Source organism: Micrasema longulum, unplaced genomic scaffold (assembly GCF_059751315.1).
Source record: "Micrasema longulum isolate JH-2025_06_02 unplaced genomic scaffold, ASM5975131v1 h1tg001300l, whole genome shotgun sequence".
In the NCBI taxonomy this organism is placed as follows: domain Eukaryota; kingdom Metazoa; phylum Arthropoda; class Insecta; order Trichoptera; family Brachycentridae; genus Micrasema; species Micrasema longulum.
In genome coordinates, this window is record NW_028278487.1 from 196,980 (window position 1) to 223,144 (window position 26,165).

Here is a 26,165-nt window from a genome sequence, read left to right on the forward strand (position 1 = left end):
CTTTTTCGGTTGGCTGGAAAATATTGTTTTTAGCAATAAGTACTTATACTTTGTACTTGAAGTTTCAAATAAATCAATAAGTTAAAGAGTACCAAGAGTGAGTTATTTTCAACGGGTATAAAAATATAAGTTTTATGTAGAAATCATTAAAAAACAACATTAATTTAAACATTTAAAAAGGTTTCTAAAATAGTGCATTTTTCTCTCATTAGGTGTTGAGCGATAATAAATATTCGACAAAAGAAATAATAATTAAAAAATAATTCTTATTTTCATATTGTGTTATGGCTAGTAAAATAAAGTTTTTTTGCCTTTTTAGAACAGGATTACCTACCCTTACAGTCAAAGTAACTTTATATTACTGTAATATTTTTATTTATGTATAATAAGATAAAATAAATCTTATGTTTTTGTCAAATTTGTTCGGTGCGACTGTCCTTCGAAGACCCTCTCAAACGGAAATTATTTTGCGTATTTGTAGCAAACTGTCATTTTATATTTTAGAAAAAAAATATTACAGATTAACAAATGCATCATTTTAATTTCTTACTATGTATGTTGGTCACTATCAGTTCCAGCATCCCAAGGATACAGGTTTAGAACCTTGGACTCCACCCAGGAGCAGTTGGCTTGGCACAGGCTCTAGGCCTGATACTCCGACTATCCAGTCTGGAGACGGGTCCAACATGGAGACCAGGGACATGAGATGATGACGATTGTCCACTCTGAAGACGGCGAAAGTCTTCCCAGTCAGATTCGGGTATGAGATACCGCGAGCTTTTATAATTGTGCGGATATGATTACTCTGTAACAAAAAGATATATTTTATAAAAATATTAAAGTTTATTATAAGTTTATTATTCAGTTTCCAAGTGCATTGAATAAAAATAATTCTGTATGAGAATAAAAATACATAAATAAACTATGGGATAAAAAATAGTCGTTTGAAGATATTACTTACTCTGCCTTCAGCTCACTCTCCAATACCCTCGTGGCTCCGTGCTCCGCCAACTGCTTGAGTCCTTCGCTGGAATGTCTTCCATAGTCCCAGAAGCGGTAGTCTGCAGCATGAGACGCCCCAATGACGTCACTGAACCTGGTCAGCCAACCGTTGGAAGGAAAATCTTTAGGGTGCGTATGACGAGACCAGAGTCCTTCGAATGTTACCTAAAAAATAAAGGAAATTGTATAGTATTTATATTTATTAATTTCCAAATAGTTTATACATTGAAATATGACAACATAAATCCCTACCCCATTAGACTTCTATTGAGTTGGAACGAATAAAATATAAATACTGCAAATATTTTTTAAATGCTCAATATAATCAATAATCAGATATTACACCATGAGGCGGACTTCATACCACTCTATTTCATTTTACATGATTTTTATCTGAGAGCAGGCATTGAGTCAAAAACACTCGTTTTGGTTTTTGGTCCTATTTAACACTCAGACATTTGGAGGTAATAGTCCATTGATCAATGACACATGCACATGAAATGATTTCAACTGAAATAAAGAACAACGGCGGATGAAGCCAGTTGTCATTTCATTTAGCATTTAACGCAAGACTAACAGTATTCCGCATAAAACATCCGTCTACATAAGAACAACGTCTTTAAGTACATTAACTTTGTTCCTACCATGTAGACATGAAAAACAAAGGAATTTGGTCTATAAAGAGACCAAAAGGCGTGGTTATGTCAGTCAGACCAACAAATCAGCCAAAACAGTCAGCCCAAAGGGTCAGCCTAACCTTATCAGCTCAACGCAGTCACTCAGTCAAGTGAAAATAAAAGTTTTAAGAACTAAGGGTCTATCAATCAGTATCGCTCATATTAAAAACCAATGTTTTTTGTTGTCAGTAGTTACTTTTTAATAATATTCAATTCGTTTCATTCTCGTAATTTCATAAACCGCGATTTAAATTTAATTTAACTTTACTGTTTTCATTGCCCCTTTCACTATGAGTAAATATATCCTCACTTAACAGGCGCCGTTGCGCAGTTGGTTAGATAGCCAACGTGAAACTAGCGTGGCGGGTTCTTGCAAGATTGCCGCCAGCTGCAAGAATAAAAAACCTTTTTTTTTCTCATTTGGTCTGGGTATTGTGGTCCTTTTTTCATAACGTCCTTCCACACCCGCTCTTTTTAGCCTGCTATAAAGCCTTTTAAATAGGGGTTCAGAGAGTTTTTTTTTTAATGAGAAGAAAATATTCAAAAACATAATTTAATTCATATGTAAGTCAAAGAATTAATTAATAAAACAAGCAAAACAAACTAACCTCATACTTGGCCTCGTCGCAGGCGCAGCACTTAGACACGATGGGTGGCTGCATGTCAAATGACTCTTGGACATTCTCACAAAGGGTTTTGCTGAGTGGACCCTCGTCCATATACCATATGTCGTGGTGCTCTATCACTGTCGCCTTGATCGTCACACAACCGCTCCCTGCGGTCGGAGCCGTCCAGAGAGCCTGCAAATCAAATTGAAAATGTAAACATTAAACCGATAATTTTTTGGCAATGTAATAGGATGAAAAATATCATATTAAACAGTAATAAGTAGCAGTAAAAATACAATCGATAATACGTTGCAATTGGGACTCTTAATGAATTTAAATACAGGTCCAAAGAGAATCGTTATTTGTTCATCCACAAAGGTCTTTCAACTTTTTTCTAAATAAATAGTCTTGAAAAAAGAAGAACCGCATTAGAGTTTACCTTGTTACATAAAATTATTACCGACCACTTTGAATAGGACTATTTTCAAGTTAAAAATCAAACTGACTCATTAACTAAAAAAAGAAATAAACAACCACCTATTTTTTTTTTACTAAATGGACAAAGATGAACATATACTATTATATATAATACTTACATTTGATAATTATTTTTTAATATTATGCATTTTAAATTTTAAAAAAAATACTTCTTCATAATAGAGATATATTACTTGTTTTTAAACATTTTTAAAGTAATAAAAGTCTATGAAATACGGTCCAGTAAAAAAATTTTTTTTTGCTAATTATTAGAAGCATTATAAATATTTTAAAATTTGTAATTTGTCATTCCCGCAAAAACGGTCATTCTATTGGCCACATCCCTAATACATCCATAAAACATTATCACAAATCTTAATATCACAAGTACCAATGCCAAACATGTCGCGTTTTTCTAGCAACGTATTTTTTTTTTAACATTCATGTATGAAAATATTTCTCAACAATATTCATATTGATTTTAAAAATACAACTGATTATTCTAAATCTATTTACATATTTTTATCGGTATTTCTAGTATTTGATATTTCCCTATTATACAATCCTTAAATACATAGTGATGTTATTAATAAAGATTGGTAGATAAAATTTACGGTTTTATATTAATTGCTGAAAAGAAACATTCAAAGGTACAGTCTCTGAACAAAAAGTTTATTCACTATTAAGTTTACTATTTAGATTTATTAAATCTACAATATGTCTCCTAGCTTTCAACTTATCCAGACTAAAATGTTTTATGCGCTGATCATAAGACTCAAGGGTTCTGCTCGGGTTACCTTTAAATTTAAGGCTGCATACATTTAGGTAAATTAATATGAGTTATGTATTGTGGTGACTAGATAAATAAAATTCCAAATTATTTCGAGTTAATTAATTATTTAAAAAAAATATGGATTAAAAGGTTTACGTATTCTGAATTTAAATTTCAATATTTTTAGGGTTTTATTGTAATCAAACATCTAAAATACTTAGAATTATCAATATACTGACAACTGACATGGACAATTCGTATCAATAATTTTATTGGGAAAAAAGCGTCATCCCAAGCCTTTTTTAAAATAAAAACTATGTTTAAATGTTAAGATAAATTTGTTTTCAAATATTTATTTTATAAACACAGACTCAGCATACTTTTTGCGATCTGCTTTATTGTAAAACTTTGCATCGAAAACAAATTGATTGGGACACACAACGCTAGGCAAATTGCGATGGAAAACCTTGTCCATTCGTATGTAAATGTGGTAGCTTGTGGAATATTTTATAGCAAGTTATAAAATAGCCCGTCTGGTGGTATATTGCATGAAGCGCTCTGTTCTCGTGAGTACAGTCCCCGGTTTTTCCCCTGACAGAATCAACACGAGCTTTCAATACAATCGGGTTTTTTTCTACAAGAAGTATTTGATGGTGACCCTAGACTAGTGCTTGAGTATGAGACTGATATCGGCACTTTAATAACAATAATAATGATAAATTTTACTACGTGAACAAAAAACACATTTTTTATTTTAAAAAAAACATATTTAATTGCGAATAAAAACACAACATATCATAAAAAAGTAATCGGTAAGAAATGAAAACAGAATAGTTTTTCACAAAAAATATTAACTTCGAATAAAAAAACATGTCTTTATTACTTCGCCGTCTCAACGTTGAAAAACTGATTGAGATGCGCTACAATAAATTATTGTATAAATGGCAAGTAAACAATATGCATTGGTTATGTATAAGGACAAGAGAAAGAAATTAAACCTATATAATTCACAATATTTGAGTTTGTCCAAATGTTTGTCGACAAAAGGCTGGATTTCATCCCCTCGACAAATTACAACAGGGCTGGAGAATACCTTAGAAAATGGAATACGGAAGTCTAGGTATTAACAAGGCTTATGACCTGTCATTGGCTGGTTTAAGTGGCCATTTTAAACTTCACCATTCACCATTCAATTCACCATTTTGCCTATGTTTGAACATCCTTCTCTTCGAGAGATCTCTTCACAACAATAAAGATTTCAGCTCTTTAACTTCACTTAAATCAACAAATGGAAGAAATGAAGAAATATGGATGTTCAAACATAGGCAAAATGGTGAATGTTACACAGTGTGTGAAGTGGCCACTTAAACCAGCCAATGACAGGTCATAAGCCCTGTAATTGCCTGGACTTCCATATTCCCTTTTCTAAGGTATTCTCCATCCCTGTTGAAATTTGTTAATCTATATAATTCAAACTAAAAAAATACTCGTATATTTGTGTATATTTTTTAAGAAAAGAAAAATAATGAAGAAAAATAAAAAATGAATATTATAGTATTTTTCAGCTTTATTGACATATTTTAGATGTTTAGGCGATATGCCACATTAAACATAAAAGGTTCGAAAATACAATAATATAAAGAAAAGAAGTTTTTTTTTATTAATGACTTTTTATTTTAGAGAGTAATTTAACACAGATGTAAATATTAGAAAACATACAATTTGTAGGTATTCGTCAATAAAATTTCACATGCATATCTTAAATTTTATGAAAACACATAAAAGACAAAAAATCATTTGTTTTTTATTTTTATTTTTAATATCTTATACAATAAAAAAATCTGTTTTTGTATACTTAATAATAAAGATTCAATCCTAAGCGGTTATTCGCAAAAGTTGGGAGAGTATCATGAAAAATGATGATTTTGCTATTCATTTTTTATCTAACAGTGTTAGTTGCAGAAACAATTTCAACTTAATTTTTTTATAAAAAGAAATAACCATTTAAACATAAGCTAAATTTTACTTGTCACAGTGTCAGCCTCGTGGTGTTACAGTCAGCGCGTTGCAAGAGGTCTCGAGTTCGATTCCCGACATGGTTGAAATGAAATATTTAGTGAAAAGGGTGTTTTTACACTTAAATATTTCATAGTCCCTGGACTGGTACCTGAAGCGTAAGACTGATCATCTTACCGTCATGTAACAAAAATGATCAAGATACGCTGCGATCGGTGTACCAGTGCAGTGCCCTATGCACCATTTGGTGCGGAAAGGGAACGATGATGGTGATGATGAAATTTCACTTTGGACAAAACGCGTGCAACTGACTTTTTGATTAAAATTTTATCGCAAAATAATTTTACCCGGGTGGCGATTTTTGAAATAAACTTTAAAAGCTAGTACATATGCAACATAATACACTCGTCGCTGAGTGATAAAAATGTTTAAAATCACTTTTATACTCCGATTATCGGTATATAAGATCTGCTACATACCGATGATGATCTGATTTACATTAGGCGGAGTGAGGGTTAACGCGCAAAAAATATTCTAAAAAGTACTAAGTATTACAAAAACTTACTATGACACAAATACATTATTTACTTTTCGACAGCGGTTTTTTATTTATTTTACGTAAGTGCTGACTTATTTACTGAAATATTTTCCAAATTTTGCTCAATAAAAGAGCTGTCAATAAACCACATACAAAAACCTGCTTCTAACTGGGAGACGAGAGATCGTTGTGCGAAAAACATTCGTGAAAAATACTACCATTTAGGGGCATTTTTCAAACCCAGATAACACGCGAGTGTATGGGGTACGCGGAGGGACATTTGAATAAACGCTTCAGATTTATTTCCACCATTATTAAGTGGGGGTGAAACGTCACACGTCTCTGTCGCGTTGCCATGTTCCCAGCCATAAAGCAGAAGGCGGAGAGTGAGCGCAAAAAAGTTGTCAGTCTCGACAGATTATATGGTAAAAATACATAACTTCGCTGTCATCTTGTCTTAAACGTTCCTAAATTTCCATTTTGGTAAATTGTCGAGGGAGCCAAAGTGAATCTTTATAGCGCTTCGTAAAGTGGGCACAAGGAATGATGATGTTAACCTCCTTTACTCTTGCTGTTACCATGTCAATATTTTTTGTTAGTGAGAACTCGAATCGGCTCATAACATGGAAAGCGCGTAAATTATAGATTATGAAATTTTATCAAGTATCTCTATCTAAAAATTAAAATTGAGTTTTCGTTTCTAGAGCTTAATTTCGAATATAATTTATTTGCGATAAAATTACTGAATGCTCAACGAAGGTAAATATCAAGAAACACGAGAAATGTCTGTTAGCTTAAATCTTAATTGGATCTCCGGAGAATTAAGAAGCGCCAAAGTGTAGGGAGAGATTAAGCAGACCTAACCCTTTTCACTGCAATTTAAATTACCTAGAAATCTGTCGAAAACGTACTGTACCTACCTTAAAGCACCTCCAAATGCTGGCCAATGTGTTGTGCCGGCGTTTAGAGGTGACTTTTTGCGGCTGACAGAGCCGTCACACGCGCTGGTACATACACTGGCGCGCGATCCATCTGTTGTCGATTTTTCAACTCACAACAAAGACAGCAGTATTGTAATTTTGGTCCACCTTTTAGTACTCTAGGAACAACAGGAAAGGGCGCACCGGATTTTTTTGTGCTTTTGACTTTCGTGCATTGGCCAGCAACGACAGATACTGAACGACTGGCCAACGTATGGACAGTTTAGCATTTTCGTTTCCAATACGCACGCCAACGTATTCAACTGCCTTTAAATGTAAACATAGTCTTAATTTTCAAACGCTTAACGTAAATTATATGTCGCTAGCTTTGTTTCAAATTACAGATCACAATCAATTAATCACGCACATTCAAGCAAATTGTTCAAGGCTCGATCAGAACAAATATTACTCCTCTGGAAAATCAATTTATTTCTGGATACGTCTGAATATGGTATCCGAAATGAAGTAAACAATCGGTTCGACACAAATTTGCGTAGGTATTATTCAAGCCCTCTATCGGAACCGAAACTCTGGTATAATGGATACTTCAATGACAATGAATATAGTTGAGATCCGAAAACAAACATGATCGGGAGTGAACTGTATAATTTTGGTAGCAATATATTATCTCGTATTTTCCATCGCAAATCAAAATGAATGCCTGCTGAGAGACCGCAGGATAAACATTACGTATACAATTGCCAATAAATGTTTATTTTATGCAATGGTACACAAATTAATAAATTTAATTCGTCATCTGAAATTTTAGACCACAGTTTTGTCATTAAACGCATGCTTTTAAAACTTTCAGAGCCGAAGGTGAAAAAAATTCACGACTTCCTGAAGGAGGTTCCAGCTAAAATGCCTTAAATTCGTCTCTTCAAAAAAATATTAGAAAATGTCATTATGACTTTCATGGTGGTATTATCAAAATTGTTTTATTTCAAACAAATTATGTTCAGTTCTCTCCGTTAGTACGATTACATCTAAATGCCAATAAATTTAGTGATCATTTTGGTATATTTAATACTTCGCCTGCGTTAATCAAATTAAAATATTCTGTCAAGTACAATATAATAAGTAATTTAAAACAATGTTTAAAGTAGTCACTCTTTTGCTGCTTATATCAATGAAATAACATTTCTTTACTTGCATATATATAAAGATATATATGTGTGCGGGCATTTTTTAGTTCTTTATTTTCGGTTTTATAATTTGAAATTTGAAATTACTCTTTGTAAAAAGTAAATTACGTACTTTTAAATAACTTCAATTGTATCTTTTTAAACATGTTTTTATTAACTTATTTTTCAAACCTTTGTATAACTGCTACGTATTATTGTTTATAAACTTAGTTTTGTTTTATATAAGAAAATTTGTATTATAAAAATCCTATGTGCGTTTAATGTATACACAATAAAAATAATATTTCGAGTTTTCTGTGGAATTTATACATTTTTTCACAAAACAAATAAAATAAAAAAGCGAGAGGATGCTACATGGCATTTCACTGCTTTCTGACACACGTTGAACAACACTGATCAAAAATTTATTGTCATGTTAGTGCGGTGGTACGTGAGGAGTTGGGAGGCGGAATACTTGTAAAATGTAAAACATAATTTTTTTGTGATTATAGCCCGAAATTTGCACCCAAATAGTAAAAAGTACAAGTGCGAACTTACAGAATATATAAAAAATTATTAAACTAGAAAACGATGAATTGTAATATTTTCTTTTTTCACGGGGGAAAATGAAGACAAATGTGAATTATTCTTTAAAGAATTTGTCAAAAAAATATTTTTATAATTTCGGTACATTTTTTACATTATGGTATAGAATTGCAAAAAGTAAAATCAATATGATGATGGTAAACAAAAGAGTTATGAAATATGCCGTCTGGGGGACCCTAAATATCCTCCTCAGGCCCGAAAGGACAAATAATGGAGTAGATATATTTATGCACTTGAATCTACGAATTGTAAATTTGCATATATGGGATTCTTCCATTAATTTAGATGATTTACATATCTGCTTAATGAAGTGCCCGCACGATTTGCTGATATTCAATTATTAAGTATTACAATTAAATAAAGTTGACTTTTCATACGGAATAAAATGTGAGATCTCTTTTAAATTTCATCAAACCAGAAAATAATTTAACTAAATTACTTGAAAAAAGAGGCTGTTATTTTGTTATGTTATTAAAAAAACACAAAGAAAACAAATTCATATACCACTCCTAAATACATATTTTTTTGATTATTGTACAAATAAATATTTGCATTCTTTTTATTTAATCAAAGGTTTTAATATTTTCAGAACTTGACCTGAATGTCGTAAGTAACTTATTTGTGCTGAAAAATGCCAATCGAGTTGTGGTAGAGTGTAATTTGAACTTCGGACCTTGAATCTGTTAGTTCACAATACTACAACAGGATTACAACCCAATTCAAATAAAATAATATATTTCAAACAGCATTTTTTTTCCTAAGATATTTTTACCAATCACAGCATAAAATTGAAAATATAACTTCAATTCCGTTTGAATTCAAAATAATGTAAACATTTTTAGTTTTAGTTAAACACATTTTTGACCAGCCATACAAACAAAAGGTCTCACCTTGGTCCTACTCGTATAAATAGTATTTTTTGGAAAATCAAATCATAGATAAAGCGATCTTTACTGTCAATTTCGCATTTATTGGATCACTCCCAACTCGACACATCATAAATCACCAAAATGAAATTGACTGAATTGTAGTCGCTTGATTAACTACTCACTCGTTTATTTCTGACAATCACAAACGGGTTTTCATTTAATTTATCCGGGGTTTTCATTAAACAATTGATAAGTGATTTTTTAAAGAGTTCTTGGTCAAAATTTGTGTATTTTAACGTTAGAAAGCCATTATAATCAACATTAATAGCTGCATAAGGCGCAAGAAATTTTTTTCACTAACTGTCACAAAATTCGATATTACAACGCTTTAAAATTTCACGTCTTACCTCAAGATGCCCTCGTTAATCCCAATTTTAATCAGAATTTTGATGATGGTTAATTGCAAAAGTGTGTTTAAATTATATAATTGCACGACTCGAGTCAAAAATCACTTTTAAATGTCATATAAAAAAGTCACTTGATCTAATAAAAACGGAGAAAACTCAAATAACTCTTTTCAAACGATATTTGTAGACTAAAACCACTTCAAAAAATCACCCTTTACTTAGGTTATAATTATATTTCAATAACTTGTTTTGATTTAAAAAATTTAAACGTAAACAGTTTATTGAATGTCGCTACAAAAAAGTCATAAAATGTACAAATTTGAAAAAAATGCTTTTAATTGTCAGATCCTAGACTTTACACGTTATGTGTGTGATTTACTTAACAAACCGTATAACATTCGACATTCTGCTAAAATGTGTCATTTAATTTTTTTTTTCTCTAAAATCAAGTTGATATATAGTTACTGTCAATTAACATTATGCTTTTATTTAATACGACAACTTGGATAGTATCTGTTGATAGAAAATGTGGTTTTACACATTGACTTAAGTGTTTACATAAACTCAAAAATCAAAAGACGGTCAAAAGCTTTGTAAATGCCCACACTTCCACATTCCTCAAAATGTATGCTTAAAAAATATTTTTTTAAATGTTAGCTTAAACATAGGCGAAAACGCAATGAAAAGGTTTTCAAGGACGCTTATTTCAAAATTTTTCTTTGAACAAATCACAATTATTAAATAATAATCATTATTATTATTACCGTTCACTTTATTTATTAGTTTGTTATTTATTTGTCTCCGTTTTCAATTTTTAAACTTTATCATAAATCAACAAAATAAAAAGAGATGGGGAGCATTTAGGATAAGAAAATATGGAAGTGTAGGCATTTACAGAGCTAATGACCTGTCGTTGACTGGTTTAAGTGGCCATTTTAAACACTGTGTAACATTCACCTTTTGCCTATGTTTGAACATCCACATTTCTTCAATTCTTCCATTTGTTGATTGAGTAATGTTAAAGTGCTGAAACATTTATTGTTGTGAAGGGATTCATATGATCGATTTATTTCACATACTAAGCAACGCCTGAAAAGAATTTTCAATTTTTTATACTTATCATCGGACCTGTACAAAAGTTTATAGACAAAAGACTGGATTTCACCCCCTAGAAAGCCATTACGATTAACAAATAACAACAGATACGGCTAACATTTTTGAGAAGGGAATATGGAAGTCTAGGCATTTACAGGGCCTATGACCTATCGTCGGCTGGTTTAAGTTGCCACTTTACCATTTAAGTATTTTACTTTCACGATTTTCTCATTTTTATTAAATTGTAGTAATATTTTAATTACTATTAGAAATGTGTTCTTATATATTTAAACATATATATATACGCATTTATAACATGTTGCTTTAAAACATGTATATTTGTATCTAGCGAAGCTGCTAGGAATATTTTATTGCAATTTTTATGTGTCAAAAACTTATTTTGTGTAGCAAGTATGTACTTTTTTTTGCCAATGAACGCTCTATTTCGGCACTAAACTAAACAATTTTATAAAAGACGTTAGAAAAATAATAAATGTGTTTATTTGTTCTATCATTTTACTTAAACATGATTAACGTCCATTGGTTTTGCCATGCGCAATTTTCATATAAATTTATACGGAGTGAGCCTAATGAATTTTTTTTTTTTCTGTCAACGGAAACTTAGTTTTTAAAAATTAAGTTTGAGGCAAACATTGGATTTAGACGTATTTCGCGTCACTTGAGGTATTGTTGATTCATCTATCCACGAAAAGCGTGTTTTTGTAAAAAAAAATAATTCCTTCTTCAGGTCTAGGTACTAGCTTACGGCGTCTTCTTAATTCCTTTATCCCGGTTAAGACATCTGTCAAAAATAATTAAATTTCTTCGTTTCTGTCAGGATTCTTTTTAAAGAGGGTAAGCATCCTGTATTATAAAAAATTTGACATGTCTACGCAAAATACTGTTTTAAAAAGTTATTATTAACACAACCAATTGGCCTATAAACATAAATTTTATACCTGGATTTCGCTTTTTGGCAGTGAGCTGGCGTGAGCAACGGCATTGGGGCACTTTTCACTGTACTTCGTGAGCGAATCTCCAAGTGTCTGGAATGTCCCAACATCGTTCTGTTTCTGATTGGCCACAAAAGAATCAGCAACAATATCCCGAGACTCTGGTTCGGCAACCAACAGAAATCCAGTAAATTTGTTCGGTAACTGAGAGTTTCGCTGTCCTTGTAGAGAAACTGAAACAAAAAAATGAAATATTGTTTTTTATTTTATTCAATCATTTTTTTTTTTTTTTAAATAAATATCACCACTGAGGCAATTTGTGCCACGGTAACCTGTTTTTTAATGAATAATAATACATAAATATAGAAAACATTATAATATACAGACTTATACAAAATTTACAATACACTGCTGCCCACTACTTAAACTCTTTATTCTTTGAAACACAGTGGTATAAAAAACGTACCGATTATTAAATGCATTTTTTTGATAATAGAATCATGGTTAATATTAATTACAACATTAATAATACAATATATACATTATATTTTCTCTAACATAAGTCACTATTATCTGACTGGTTTAAAGAGTTGTTTACTTCCTTACTTACTACGATGACAGTCAAATTAAGACCACTTGGAATTTGTCATTTTTAAAAAAATATATATTTACACTCAATAATCTAAGAAATTAGTATTGATTGATTTGTTGTTTATTTTGTAGAACTCCATATATAAACTTATAATTAGAAATCAAACACTGATTTTAGTCTACTGAACATTTTTTTTTTTTACAAATATAAACATATAAAAATAAAAACTTCGTGACAATTGTTTCGCCTTATTAGGGCATTTTCAAACGAATGTGAAGATTATTTGGATTGAATGTCCTTATATAGTTATATAATTCAAGGCACTTAAGTAGAAAATAAAAATAATTTTATGAACTATAGCATGTACATTAATCATAATTGAGGGAAAAACCAATGGTTAAGGGTAAGGCTAAGTGTTTAATAGGTAATGGGGAATTTAGGTATATATATTTAAATTTCGGGGAAAATATAACGAAATAAGTATTTATTGACATACAAGTATGTATTCTGAGATAATTAATGAAGCTTTATAGTTTTGTATGTTTATATTTGTAAAAATAAAATAAATTGTTCAGTAGACTCAAATCAGATTTCTAATTATAAGTATAAATCTAGGAAATCATAAAATTCAATTCTTTTTTATAAAAATAAAAAGCTGTGCATCAGAGATTTAAACGACTGTGCTAAAAAAAATCTCTCGAGATGGTACTGTAACGTCGTTATTACATTAAGCAAAATATGTCGTGTTTATAAAAACATGTATTTTAAAACAGAAATTAAACACAAACGTTTGAAACAATTTTGTTTGATAATCTATTTCTCATGGTTTATAAAAATATCACTTTTATTAAGGTTTAACAAAAGTGGATTTAAACTAGGTATGTATTGTTATTATTATAATTAAAATGCAGTTCCACCAAGAAATGTCCGTAAAAAAACTCAATCTTATCTTTATATATATATATAATTCTTCTGTACGTGTGATGTCACCGTACTCCTCCTAAACGGTTGAACCAATTTACGTGCGGTTTTCAGAGAAATATAGATCTTTGCGCTGTGCGTAATTGTAGATATAAAAATTTTCAATCAAATATGTAAAAAAGAAGTAAATAGCATAAATGTTTAATTCATCGATCTACCGGGGTAGCATCCGAGGAGAATGCATTTGCAAAAAAATGGAAAGATGTTGTTTTTTTGGGTATACGAAAATTTTGTTTTTGAATGTTTATAAACAACATTTGTTTTTTGTGGATCTCAATCAGATCCTTTCCTTTAATTCCTTATAATTTCTACCCATTTGTTTCTTTTTATTAGATTTATGGTAACACTCAAAAAATATTAAATTCAATATATTTAAAAAAATCGTATTACTACATAAGTGTTGGTGAGACGACCGAAGTTTGACGTTAGCAAAAAGAATGCCATATTAAAAATGTATATCTATATGTTTTGGAATTCAACCATAAACAATTACCTAGGGACCTACTTAAATGAAATATTTTATTATTATCAATTTCAAGTTTTGGAATTTAATCACAAACAAGAAGTTAGGTACCTACTTATCAATGAAAAGTATTTTTCCAAACTTATAGCAGGGAAGCCAACGTTCGGGCAGGACAACGTCTGATGGATCCGGTAGTATAACTGTATAGGCCTGTTATAGCAAAATACGATTATTTAGAAAAAAATAAGATAAACCATGTCAAGTCTTGTATTCTATGTAGACTCGTGTGACGTCATATCCACACAAGTATGACACTGTACGTGTACAACTGTACAAACCCTAAATATAATTTATGTTACAAATCATTATTTTTAAAACGCCACATGTACATGTACTTGCAATGAAATAGAGATTGGAAAATTGTATTTGCTAAACGATAAAAATATTTTACTTCTACTTCCTTTAGTGTTAATTTTTATAGCCTTTAAAAAATAACGTATTATTTTAATGGACAGTAGAAGTAGGTTTAAGACCTAAATTACGTAATAAGTCATTTTGTCCGAAAGTTGTTCGAGTTTGAATTTGTTTGAGTTGTCTTTGTGTCGAGGATATTATAATTATATTATAATTGGTATGTGATGTGTTGTAGGGGTAATGTGTGTCATTCCATGATAAGATGTGTTGAGCATTAATAGTACAATATGTTATCTGTAATAAAATACAAACAAGGCAATATTGACAATTATCACGATGTGAAAATGATTGTAAAAAAACTGTTGGCGTGTTCTTTATATCTAATATTTAGTTTTGTGTTTGTAAGTAATCTTTTTTTAATTTTTTTTTTTATTCCTTTTTGAAAAATTAATAATCTTACTTGTATCTCATTCTTTATTATTTCTTAAAATAAAAATTTATATTATATGTAGGAGTTCTACAATAAATTGAGGATATAAATACATGAGGAAGTATACTAATGCTAATTTACCAATGAAAAACGTCAACCCAATAGGAAAATGACTTCAAAAAAAATATCTTGCGCCCCTAAAAAATTGGAGCATTAGATTGAATGGCAAAATTTATTGAAAATGTATAAAAAAAACAATATATTTTCATAAAAACAAACTCATTTGAATGACATCACTGGTTCATATGAATCAAACAATGATAAGAGAGTTTATAAAGTATTCGATTATCTTACCGCAAACGGACCAATCCGCAGAAATGACAGATAATAAACGGAAGAGAACCTTTGACGTCACATGCGAAGATATTTCAGGAATAAAAAACAAACGAAAAAAAATTGGCTGAAATTAATAGTTAATTAACATATTTAAAAAACCACTGAACTTCATCATTGCATGTATGTATGTTATGTTTCCATGTTATAACATGGAAACTACCGAAAAAAAATGAGTTCCATGTAACTGATATATCTAAACGGATGTAAAATTGTTATATGAAACAATGAATTCCCCTAGAACAAGCATCGATTTGCCTATTTGGGATCCCGATAATGCAAAAATGTTGCATTTTTTTATCAATGAAAAAAATCTAAACGTGGGTGTACGTTTGAGGCTAATTTATTTATTAATTTATTTATTTATTTTATTTGGGATTTTTACAGCTATTACATAAACAAAATAATTAGAAAAATCTTAACAATACTAAAGCCAATTAAAAAAATCCACTGTAAATATAATGACACATAATATATAAGAAAAGAAGTTTAGTAATTTTATTTGTGTGACGTTTGTATTCATGTGTATGTGAATGTGTGTATGCGTGAATGAATGAGGGAGAGGATACATGTGCGTGTGGGAATGAAAGAGGGAGAGGGTGCGTTTGTATGGGTGCGTAAGTATGAATATAATATATTTGCTTAAAACTTGTAAATTGTATTAAAAATGGTACAATAAAGAGCTTAGTAAAGAGTTAGAAACCTTTTTGTTAAAATTCAAATGACGAAATGATATAAATTGTTTTTTTATTTTTTTTAAGTATGTTAAATTTCAAAACCGTATTCTGAACAAAAAAAAAGCATTTTATTTTTAAATTTAACTGATACACATCGAATGAATAATGTGCGACGAGTCCTATACAATACAGTAGGTAATCACAAAATGCAGTAAATACGAAATAATGACAACAATAAAATAAGGATTGACAATACGCGAACGTTGATTCAAAACGAACACACAAATGCATATTATATGCACCTACATAATATATAAATAAGAATAACACATAAGTTTAATAGAAATGATTCGGATTATAAAAATCAGGTGTCACAAACAGTTGGCCCGCAGTACGGGGATACATAATTATATTAAAAGATCTTCTCACTATAAAACTTATATGTTCAGGGATAGAGAGCAACGGAGAGGAGGATGCGGACAAAGACAATTTATTACCTATGGCAGTTTTGATAAATTTAATATTTTTGGTAAATATATCTATTTCGTTAAATTTTCTGTTATACGTATCCATAATACGGTTAATCGTAGCGTTTTTTGACGAATTTGTTCTGCATTTAGGTATGTGGAAAAGTTGTGTATAACGCGTTTGTCTCTGTGGTACCTTAAGATGAATAACAAAAATTATACAATTTTATATCTGTACCAATCGTTAAGCTTTGTCTTTTATAACGCAATATGTAGTTATTAGTTTAACTGCATATAAGATCGTGTTTTTAATCTTCTGGGAAATTAAATTTAACGCAAGAAATGTCGTTTATTCTGTCCGGAAAACAAAGAGCAGTTATATTTAAAACGTTTCTGGGAAAACTAAAGAACTATTTGAAATAAAATGTATTTTTCTCTCGGGAAATTTAAAAGAAAAACATATTTGTCGTATCCGTTTGGAATCATTATTTCATTTTAAGAAAAACGATTCGGTACAAACAGATATTAGTAAAACTGTCAGTTTAGGTATAAACCTGGCTGTGGTCTCCTAGTATTGATGCGTACTAATAAATCAGAGGTTTTAGGTTTGAACTCCGTTCTCCTACAACATCAAACCCATTTTCAAGAAGTTATCACCAAATATTTCGGTAAATCATAAAACAGCAAAGTTTTGTTTGTTTTAAAAATTTAAAGATGTTTGATGATTAACAACGAATTACAAAAGCTTTTTTTTTTTACACCACAACAGCCCTGGAGGCCAAATTACCATGATGAATCAGATTATACAGAACACCCAGGTTTGAAAAAAGTCATATTTAATTTTTGTGTTGTCATCTGGAATCAAACCAAGAACCTTTAGAGTATTTTATCCATTACACCACGGGGGCCACCAATGCAACAGTTATAAGTTATTAATAAAACAGATGTGATTCCCATACAAAATTCTAAAAATCAATTTTTAAATTCCTGATGAAAACGGTGTTCCATAAAAAGATAATCAAAGGGTATTATTCCTATTCTATTAATTAATTCGTCGGCCACGTGGTGTAATGGTCAGTGCGTTTGCCTACCATGCAAAAGGTCTCGGGTTCGATTCCCGACATGGTTGATATGAAATATTTATTTAAAGGGGTGTTTTCACACTGGAACATTTCATAGTCCCTGGACTGGTACCTGAAACGTAAGACTGATCATCTAACCTTCATGTTACAAAAAATATTAAGAAACGCTGTAGTTGGTGTACTAATGCAGTGCTCTTTGCACCATTATGTGCGAAAAGGGAATGATGATGATGATGGTTAATTAATTTAATTCAAAATGTTATAAAATATGAAGAAAAATTGGACATAAGTCACGTGGTAACGGTAACTACTTCTACTTTCAAATATGAAAAATCTCCATCTTAAAACAGGCTGAGCCATGTTAGATGTAGACTATCCTAACCAGAGGACTCTCTGTATTTATTTTATATTTCCCTAGTTTTATATAAATATCCTGGTATTAAACTTGTATACTAATTTGTGCAATTTATATATAAAATAATAAAAAAAATAAATTTGACTTTCGATCATTCGAACCCTTGTACCATAACTTTATTTAGTAACTCAAAAATGTTTTTTTTTTTCAAAAAAACATTTCTCTTTTTTTTAATTTGTTTTTTGTATCATCAAATAAAAATTTACAGGCCATTGAAGCGACTAATTTATTAAAGTAGGTATTTAGGTTTTCGGTAAAATCATTTCGTTGGCATACGAATCTGATCAAGATCTGTAAAATAATTGAATTATTGAACATAAATTAATTAGATTTCGTCACTGAAGTAGACAAGATTACGGCTGACTTGTCCTTATCTGTACAAGGGTGGCGTTCCCTTAGTCCTGAATCTGAAATTTAATCTCAACCTTTCCTGAACAAATTTCAAGACCCATTTCCTGAAAGTGACACAAAGACGTATCCTTATCACTTCAAATACAAACAATGATTTAATTCAGTTTACTGCGGTTTCGTGGAAGAGGGGCGTATGTTTGGTAAGTGTTTAACATACTTACTGTGTCGGACTACTATATAACTGTATCAAAATTCAATTTGTGCGGCTGTAAAATTTCAAAACCTAGTGCAAAGGGACTAATTAAAAAATATATATATTGTTATTCGGTCATAACAAACGACCAGGTGATGCATACATTGAAATTAATTTGTATGACTTTTAAGGCTGTGCTAATAAATTAATCTATGAAAGTGCTACATAAAATAATTCACTGGGAAAAAGTAAAAGAGATTTGAGATCTTGGTGTCATATTTGACCAAAAACTTGGAATCAAAAGCCATATCAACCACATAACTTCTAAAAGTTGAAAACCTTGGTTTTAATTCTTAGAACCATAAAGGATTTTGAATCAGTTAATACGTGTATATATCCTTGGTTAGAAGCCAATTAGAGTACAACTGTACTATGTGGTCTCCTCTTTACAAAATTCACATAAATAGTGTTGAAAGAGTCCTACGAAAATTTTGAAGATTCATTAATTCCAAACTGCATATTCCTATAGAACAAATTAATAAACTACATTTATTTGTTGAATTATGGTTTATTATAATTATGGAGGATCGCAGGACAATAACTAAATCTTATTTTATACTAAATAATTCACTTTAAATTTGATTGTTGCGAACTCCTGGATTTAATAGATATTAACATACCAACACGAAGAACTAGACAAAATACTAAATATTATTGTCACCCTTCTTAACCCAACTATCTTTGTTACTCACCTATACCGCGTATACACTAGGTATAGACTAGGAAACGAATGTACCTCTCATATCGACATTTTTAACTCGAGTCTCTGTGAATTCAAATTACCTCTTTATAAATATTTTATGATGTTCTAAAGTAACGATGAACGATTATGTTTCAAAAGCTACTTTTGCTAATGATCTGATGTTAACTCATTTTATGTTCATAACATACCAACTTTTTTATATCTTTTGTATGCTGACATACATACATGTATGTATATTTTTCTTCTGTTTATTTTTCTTTTCATACCCATGTTTTAAAATTATTTTTCATTTTTGTATATCTAACTAAACTCATTATATTCTTATATTTTATATAGCAAAAAGCACTTGTGCCGTATAATAAATAAATAACATTGCGTAACGTTGTATTGTATGAAGCAAAAGATGAGATATTTACAAATACAGATTGTTAATTTTTTTTAATATGTGTATACAGTTAAATAACCTATTTTTCACCATCACCAAAATTCCCTTTCCGCGCCTAATGGCGCATAAGGCACTAAATTGATACACCAATCGCAGTGTATTTTGATCATTTTTGTTACATGAAGGTAAGATGATCAGTCATATGCTTCATGTACCAGTCTAGGGAGTATGAAATATTCTTCTGTAAAAACTTATTTTCAAATAAATATTTCACGTCAACCATGTCAGGAATCTAAACAAACGCACTGACCACTACAACACAAGACCAACTTATTTATATCTAGCCGATAATCTGATTATTATTTTTTTACTAACAATAAATATCGCTATATAATTAAAAAAATTGAGAGAGATCAATTCCTGCATTATTTATAAACAACTCATATCACAGCATTCTTTCACAAGAGATAACGGTAAATTTGCAATGGAGAAATGAAGTGTTTTTTTGTTTATTTTCTATTTGTTTACAGACTATAAAACTAAGCTAAAAAAGGGTTTTTTATTTTTATGTATCGTATTATCAGAGCTATGATTTTTTGTGGTTTTAAATTTCTGAAATTTCTCCACGAGTGACGTCTCAAGTTCTCTTCCAATTCTTCTCGGTCAGTTCTGCCGATTGGTCCGTTGATGATAAGCAAACCGGAAATCTTCCACAACTATATTATAATTGGTTGATTCATATGAACTAGAGGCGTCGTTCAAAGAAGTTCGTTTTTTTTTAGATATTTTTAAATATTTTTTCGTACATTTAATAAAAAAAAACATGAAATTTAGTGCCCTATTTTTTACCGCGAGTAAGAAATCATTTTTTGTATCCAATTTTCCATAGAGCTGATTTCTTCATTCGACTACTGGTGCGGTGCCTTTTGCATCGCTGCTCGAAATGATGATAAGTTTTGATTAGAAATATTTTCTTATAAATTTGATTTAAGTTGATTAAGATTTTGATTTTTATACAATAGAACCCTCCCTTATAGTACACCGCCAAGACATGTTTTTAATAACTTTGTCGTTTAATATTTCATTGAAATAGAATGTTTTGTAAGTCTTTCGACTTATTTTTTAAATGTACCTAGACTTAAGATAATATTTACCTTTACATTAATGATCCTAACACTGTTTAATATTTACCAGTCTGAAGATGCCCATTAGAGGGTGAAAGCGCTAATTGGTCAAATAAATATAATTATATGTCTGTCAATTTGTTGTTCTCAAGCGAACAAAAATTGAATGCAATATTTGAATGGATATCAACAATAGAGTTTGTCCCAATTTTTGTAGACCAGGACTGGATTCAACTCCCTTGGGAACTGTTAATATGAACATATAACAACAGAGATGAATAATATTTTAGAGAAGGTAAGATAGAAGTCTAGGCATCTACAAGGGCTACAGGGCAACTCTTTAACTTCACAAACATCAACATCAACAGATGAACGAATTGAAGGAATATACATGTTCAAATATGGGCAAAATGGTGAATGTTGCACGGTGTGTAAAGTGGCCACTCAAACCAGCCAATGACAGGTCATAAGCTCTTAATAAAATTCTTCAATAAAATGTTATTCATCTCTTGTTAATAAATGGATATGTTTTTGTTAGTATATATATGTAAGGGTGTACTCGTACGTGTGTGTAAAAATGTGTGTATATATGTATATGTATGTAAATATATATTTACATTTATATGTATGTGTATCAATATATGTAAACTAGTAAGTTTATATTTTATTTGTCTGTTCTTTCTATTAACTTGTAAATTATTACTATGTATTAAAATGTAATTGCCTAGCTGAAAAGGGGTATGTACTCTGTTAGCTGAGCAAAGTATAGAAAAAATTGTATTAATAAGTATGGAATGTGTAAATAAAATAAATAAATATGCTCATTTATGAAATTGTTTTAAAAATAATGTGATAATGAAAACAAAACATGGAAAAGTAGGTAAAATAAGCAAAAAAACAGTTTTTATCGTAATTTAAAAGGTTTTTGGTTTCCTAGTTAGTTAATATAATATTGTGTTTGAACATAAATGTGAATGTACGTAATATATAATCATATATGCGATACGTTGTTATTGGCATGTTTTGTTTGGTGGGCAGAGTTTACGGGAATTCGATAACTGTTGAAGTTATGATGAAATGTGATTCTTTGTCTTCTCAGATAGTTTCTCCCAGCCTTGAACTTTAGGATAATCCTAAGTGTAAGTTTAAACTTTAAATCTAGTTTATCGATCGCCGTATACATAGATGTTTCTTTGGCAAGTTCGCCTGGAAGTTAAAATCGACTACGCTCATTATCACTTCGAAAATCTACGCAATATACAGAATCACCGAATTACCTTCAAAGGAAGTTGAGAGCGATAACTTGGGCAGGGTGTAAATTAAACCGAATTTATGGCCAATTTTCCGACGCCGCAAACCGTCGAACACAGGTAAGAGAGAATTTCAGGCCAAAGTCTTTTGGAACACCGCACAATTTTGACAATTTCCGGGAGCTCTTTGCGCGAATTCACGTTGGTACATTTCTTCCTTTCCTCTGCAATTCGGAAATGATCTTCAACGGAAATGATTTCAAGATGAAAAACGTTAAATTCACAGCACCGCGGTTTCGGCTAATTATACTCCCTTTGATACGAGCAAACGTGAAGGTTGAACCGTACGTCAATAAATATCCCTGGTAATTATAAAAATCTTTTTTTAAGATTTCAATTAACATTTATTGTTTGGTTCGACCTCAGAAATTAAAAAAATAAATTGATTCATTTTGCGTGTTTTTAAAAAAAAACAGAAACCAATTAACCATGCATCTATTAACAAACCAACCAAGCGATCATTTTGTATCATGTATTGTATCTGTTTTTTTAAAATATAAATTACTTCGGTGTTCCTTTTGAAGTAATTTATATTTAAAAAATGCAAGCACATATATATAAATATATTACAAAACCATAATAATAATTTATCCCAAACTCTATAAGGCCATAAGCCCTGTGTTGGGATACATCATGGAAGGTAGGGGCATCTACATTATCAAATAATAACATAAATTAACATAAAAAATATTACATAACCATATATTTCAATAAACATCTGGACAAAACGCTTAGTCATATATAAATCTATGCAAAATTCTGCATCTATCTCCTGCAATAGTCTCTTTCCGTAGACAAAATCCATACTATTACACTTCTCCTGAAAATGGCTTTCGTTAAAAAAAAGTTCTTACTCCAAATACAGTAAACACCCATTTTTAAATATCGCAGAAGAAGATTTATAAACAGAACAAAAAAATATGCTCTGAAATTTCATGCAACTAATGCTCAAAATACCTTGAACCTGCGAGCTCACGTCGGCGTCGTCCTGGAAGGCCGTTGATGACGCTCTTCCGACTATATTCGGTGGAACTAAAGGCCGCTGAATTGACGTGAGAGGAAGCGAGAGTACTGGCTGGCGATAGAGTGAAGGCAATTGGTGATGTCCACATGTTCGACTTAGGAACGGATGTGGAAAAGAAGTAGAAGAATACAGTTTATAATATTTAATGGAATGGTTCTAAGATACCTATCGGACTATTAGGTAAAATACATGTCAAAAAAAGTATATTCTTAGGTCAGCATTTGATTCAGGCAGAGGGAAACTCGTAAAAATCTGGCGCTGCCCAAACATTAGGTTTGGAGATCATGCTTTAGCCGTTGCTGGTTCTTCTCCCTGGAGCCAAATGCCTTTACACTTGCAAATCATCGACAGTCTCAGTCAGTTCAGATCTCAACTGAAATTACACTTTTTTCATTTATCATAAAATTTAAGTATAGTTAGAATTTAATTTTAGGTGTTAAATTGTAAAGCGCCCGTAGGTGATTTTTCTCAAAAATGGCACGACGCAAATCAGCTAAATGTCATTTATATTTATGTATCATTTTAATTGATATAAAATAAATTTATGTGATTGAACACGTTTTTTTCTTTTGAAGTAATTTGTTTTCATTCGGAGAGTTCACATTATTTTTGAATTTCCGTCAGCCTTAGATCATCAACAACCCGAGAGGGGAAGAATTTTAGGTTTCGGAAAAAACGCTTTGCTGAATAATGTTAAAATATTGAACCCGAAAGCCACCCTTATCTAGTTTTAGTACATTACACAGCACACAGCCCTGAAAAATAAAATAACCGCGAAACACGTCTGCGCTCGTAAATTATACAATCGAATATTTTTTTGCAAAAACACTCCCGTATGCCAAAGTCTTGCGGAGCATAAATCTCTCTCCCCAAAAGCCTGAATTTACTTCAAACATTCTACATCAAACAACTGTTGTATTAACTTTCCTCTGTTTATTTACAGAGCTTTCTTTCCTCGCAGATACATGCGCGATATTTAGTATTTACAGTTTTTCTTTTTATGAAGCTTGAAAAACAAATTTTTGTGATTCTTCGCTCATAAATTTGGTGCTCATGAAAATTTATTATTGCGCAAGCATGCTTATTCTTACGGATAATATGATTACTTGTTACCATTTTTGTTTAAACGTCTTAAATTCACACGCCATAAAAAATTGAAATGAAAGTAATTTATGACTTGAAAAAGGAAAACATAAAGACAGGTGACTGAAAATGACGAAAAATTGAAGTGTTCAGTCAGCTTAGCAAAAAAAAAAACACTATGTTATTACTGATTGCAAAATTCAATGTTACATTACGATTTTACATTGTTTTCAATATTATTCAGATGTCATTTTAAAGTGTTATTTAATAACACGTTTTATTTAAAACACCTCATTTACAATCATATAACTGTAATAATAAGTTAGTTATAAAATATTATGGAACGTAATTTTATAAATTTTGATTATAATCAATAATAATCGAACAATATACATAAATGGTTTTTTTACATTCTTTTTTTTTTTTTTAAAGGAATAACCGTTTATTGGTTTTTTTTCTTGCAACTAGCGGGAATCAAACCCGCGACGCCAGTTCCACAGTTAGCCGTCTAACCAACTGCGCCACGGCGCCTGTCTTTGATTAGACTAACTGGTTTACCGAGAAGTAAATAAATATAAAATTGTTTTTAGGCATTGCCTAGTAAGTGAATTGGTTCAGCCAAATGAATCTACCCACATGATAAAGGTTAAAAATCTTTTAATTCACAAAAGTCAACACTTGGAAAAGTTGAGGAAATGTGGATGTTTAAAAAAAAGCAGAATAGTGACTGTTACAAGATGTGTAATGTGGCCACTTCACCAGCTAATCAGGTCCTTGGCTTTGTAAATGCCTAGACTTCCATACCCCTTCTTATAGATGTTTTCCCTCTCTGTTGCAACAACTTTTAATAATATTTTTACTGGTTTTACTAATACGTGAGGAAATCATTTTGGTGATTTGATTACGTCCAATCAATTTAAACAAGTTAGTAAAGATTTAATTTCCCTCTTTTTTACAATCCTATGAAGCGCATAATAATGTGCTTCAGAATAACCTTGCACAAAGATGCTAAGGATACCAGATTACAGAGAGCTCCTTTGAGTAGCTATTCTCGTTTAGCAACGAGCGATTTTTTTCGTGTACGTGGGCACCACCAAGGAGATTTATGTCCTCAGATGCGCTGGGTGGAATATTTATTCATTTTTATTTTAAACCTTTAGTAAAAAAGATAAGTACTGTGGTGGACTTATTTTGCTAAAAACAATATTTTATGTTTTATATGGTATGTGTTGGGTAAGCAAGTTACGGAATCTTTAAAGGTCTATAACACTTGTGAAGGACTTTAAAATAAACATTTTTCTTAATAATGAATTTAATTAATATCGCTGTTTGTAAATTATTAAAGGATAATATAATTTCTTTCGGACCCTTGCTGAAAGTAGATATAATTTCAAATTATATTTTTAAAAACAAATATTAATTAACTAATGGCAATCGTATTATAAGACACTTTTTTCATCACGGAGGGATGAGGATGAGGTCTTGTCTGTCCCCTATCGAAGTACGAGGAATGAGTTTTACTATGGCGAGGAACTTTATTTGATTGCCGTTTGTCTGAATGCCACACAGCTTCAGCTGTTGAAAATTTAAGAGAAGAAATTGAATAAAAGAATATCTTCTGGAAACCAGACAAGAAAGACAGGGTAAGTTAAGGGGAAGCCTTGGTTCCTATTCCAATGTAGCTTAAAGAACAATTTGACATTCAACGAAGATAATTACGCTTTGCAATTTCTTAGAGTGTAAAGAAAGAAAGATTCAACAAAGGTTTGAGTATATCCAAATGTTTGTAGACATGCTAAATTTCCTCTCTAGGGAGTAATTTAGATCTAAATTTATTGCAACAGAGAAGGAAAACATATTTGAGAAGTGAATATGAAAGTCTAGGCATTAGAGC

The 26,165-nt window shown here is 30.8% G+C and overlaps 1 pseudogene across 1 annotated transcript in view; it reads right to left on the reverse strand.

Moving 5' to 3' along the window:
* LOC148276000 (spondin-1-like) overlaps positions 1-26,165 on the reverse strand; it is a 185,399-nt pseudogene that overhangs the window by 91,098 nt on the left and 68,136 nt on the right. The window contains exons 3-6 of the transcript XR_015823881.1: positions 12,131-12,357; positions 2,288-2,479; positions 958-1,167; positions 551-805 (exon numbers count right to left, since the gene is read on the reverse strand). The product of XR_015823881.1 is annotated as a spondin-1-like (transcript). The remainder of the gene's footprint in view (positions 1-550; positions 806-957; positions 1,168-2,287; positions 2,480-12,130; positions 12,358-26,165) is intronic.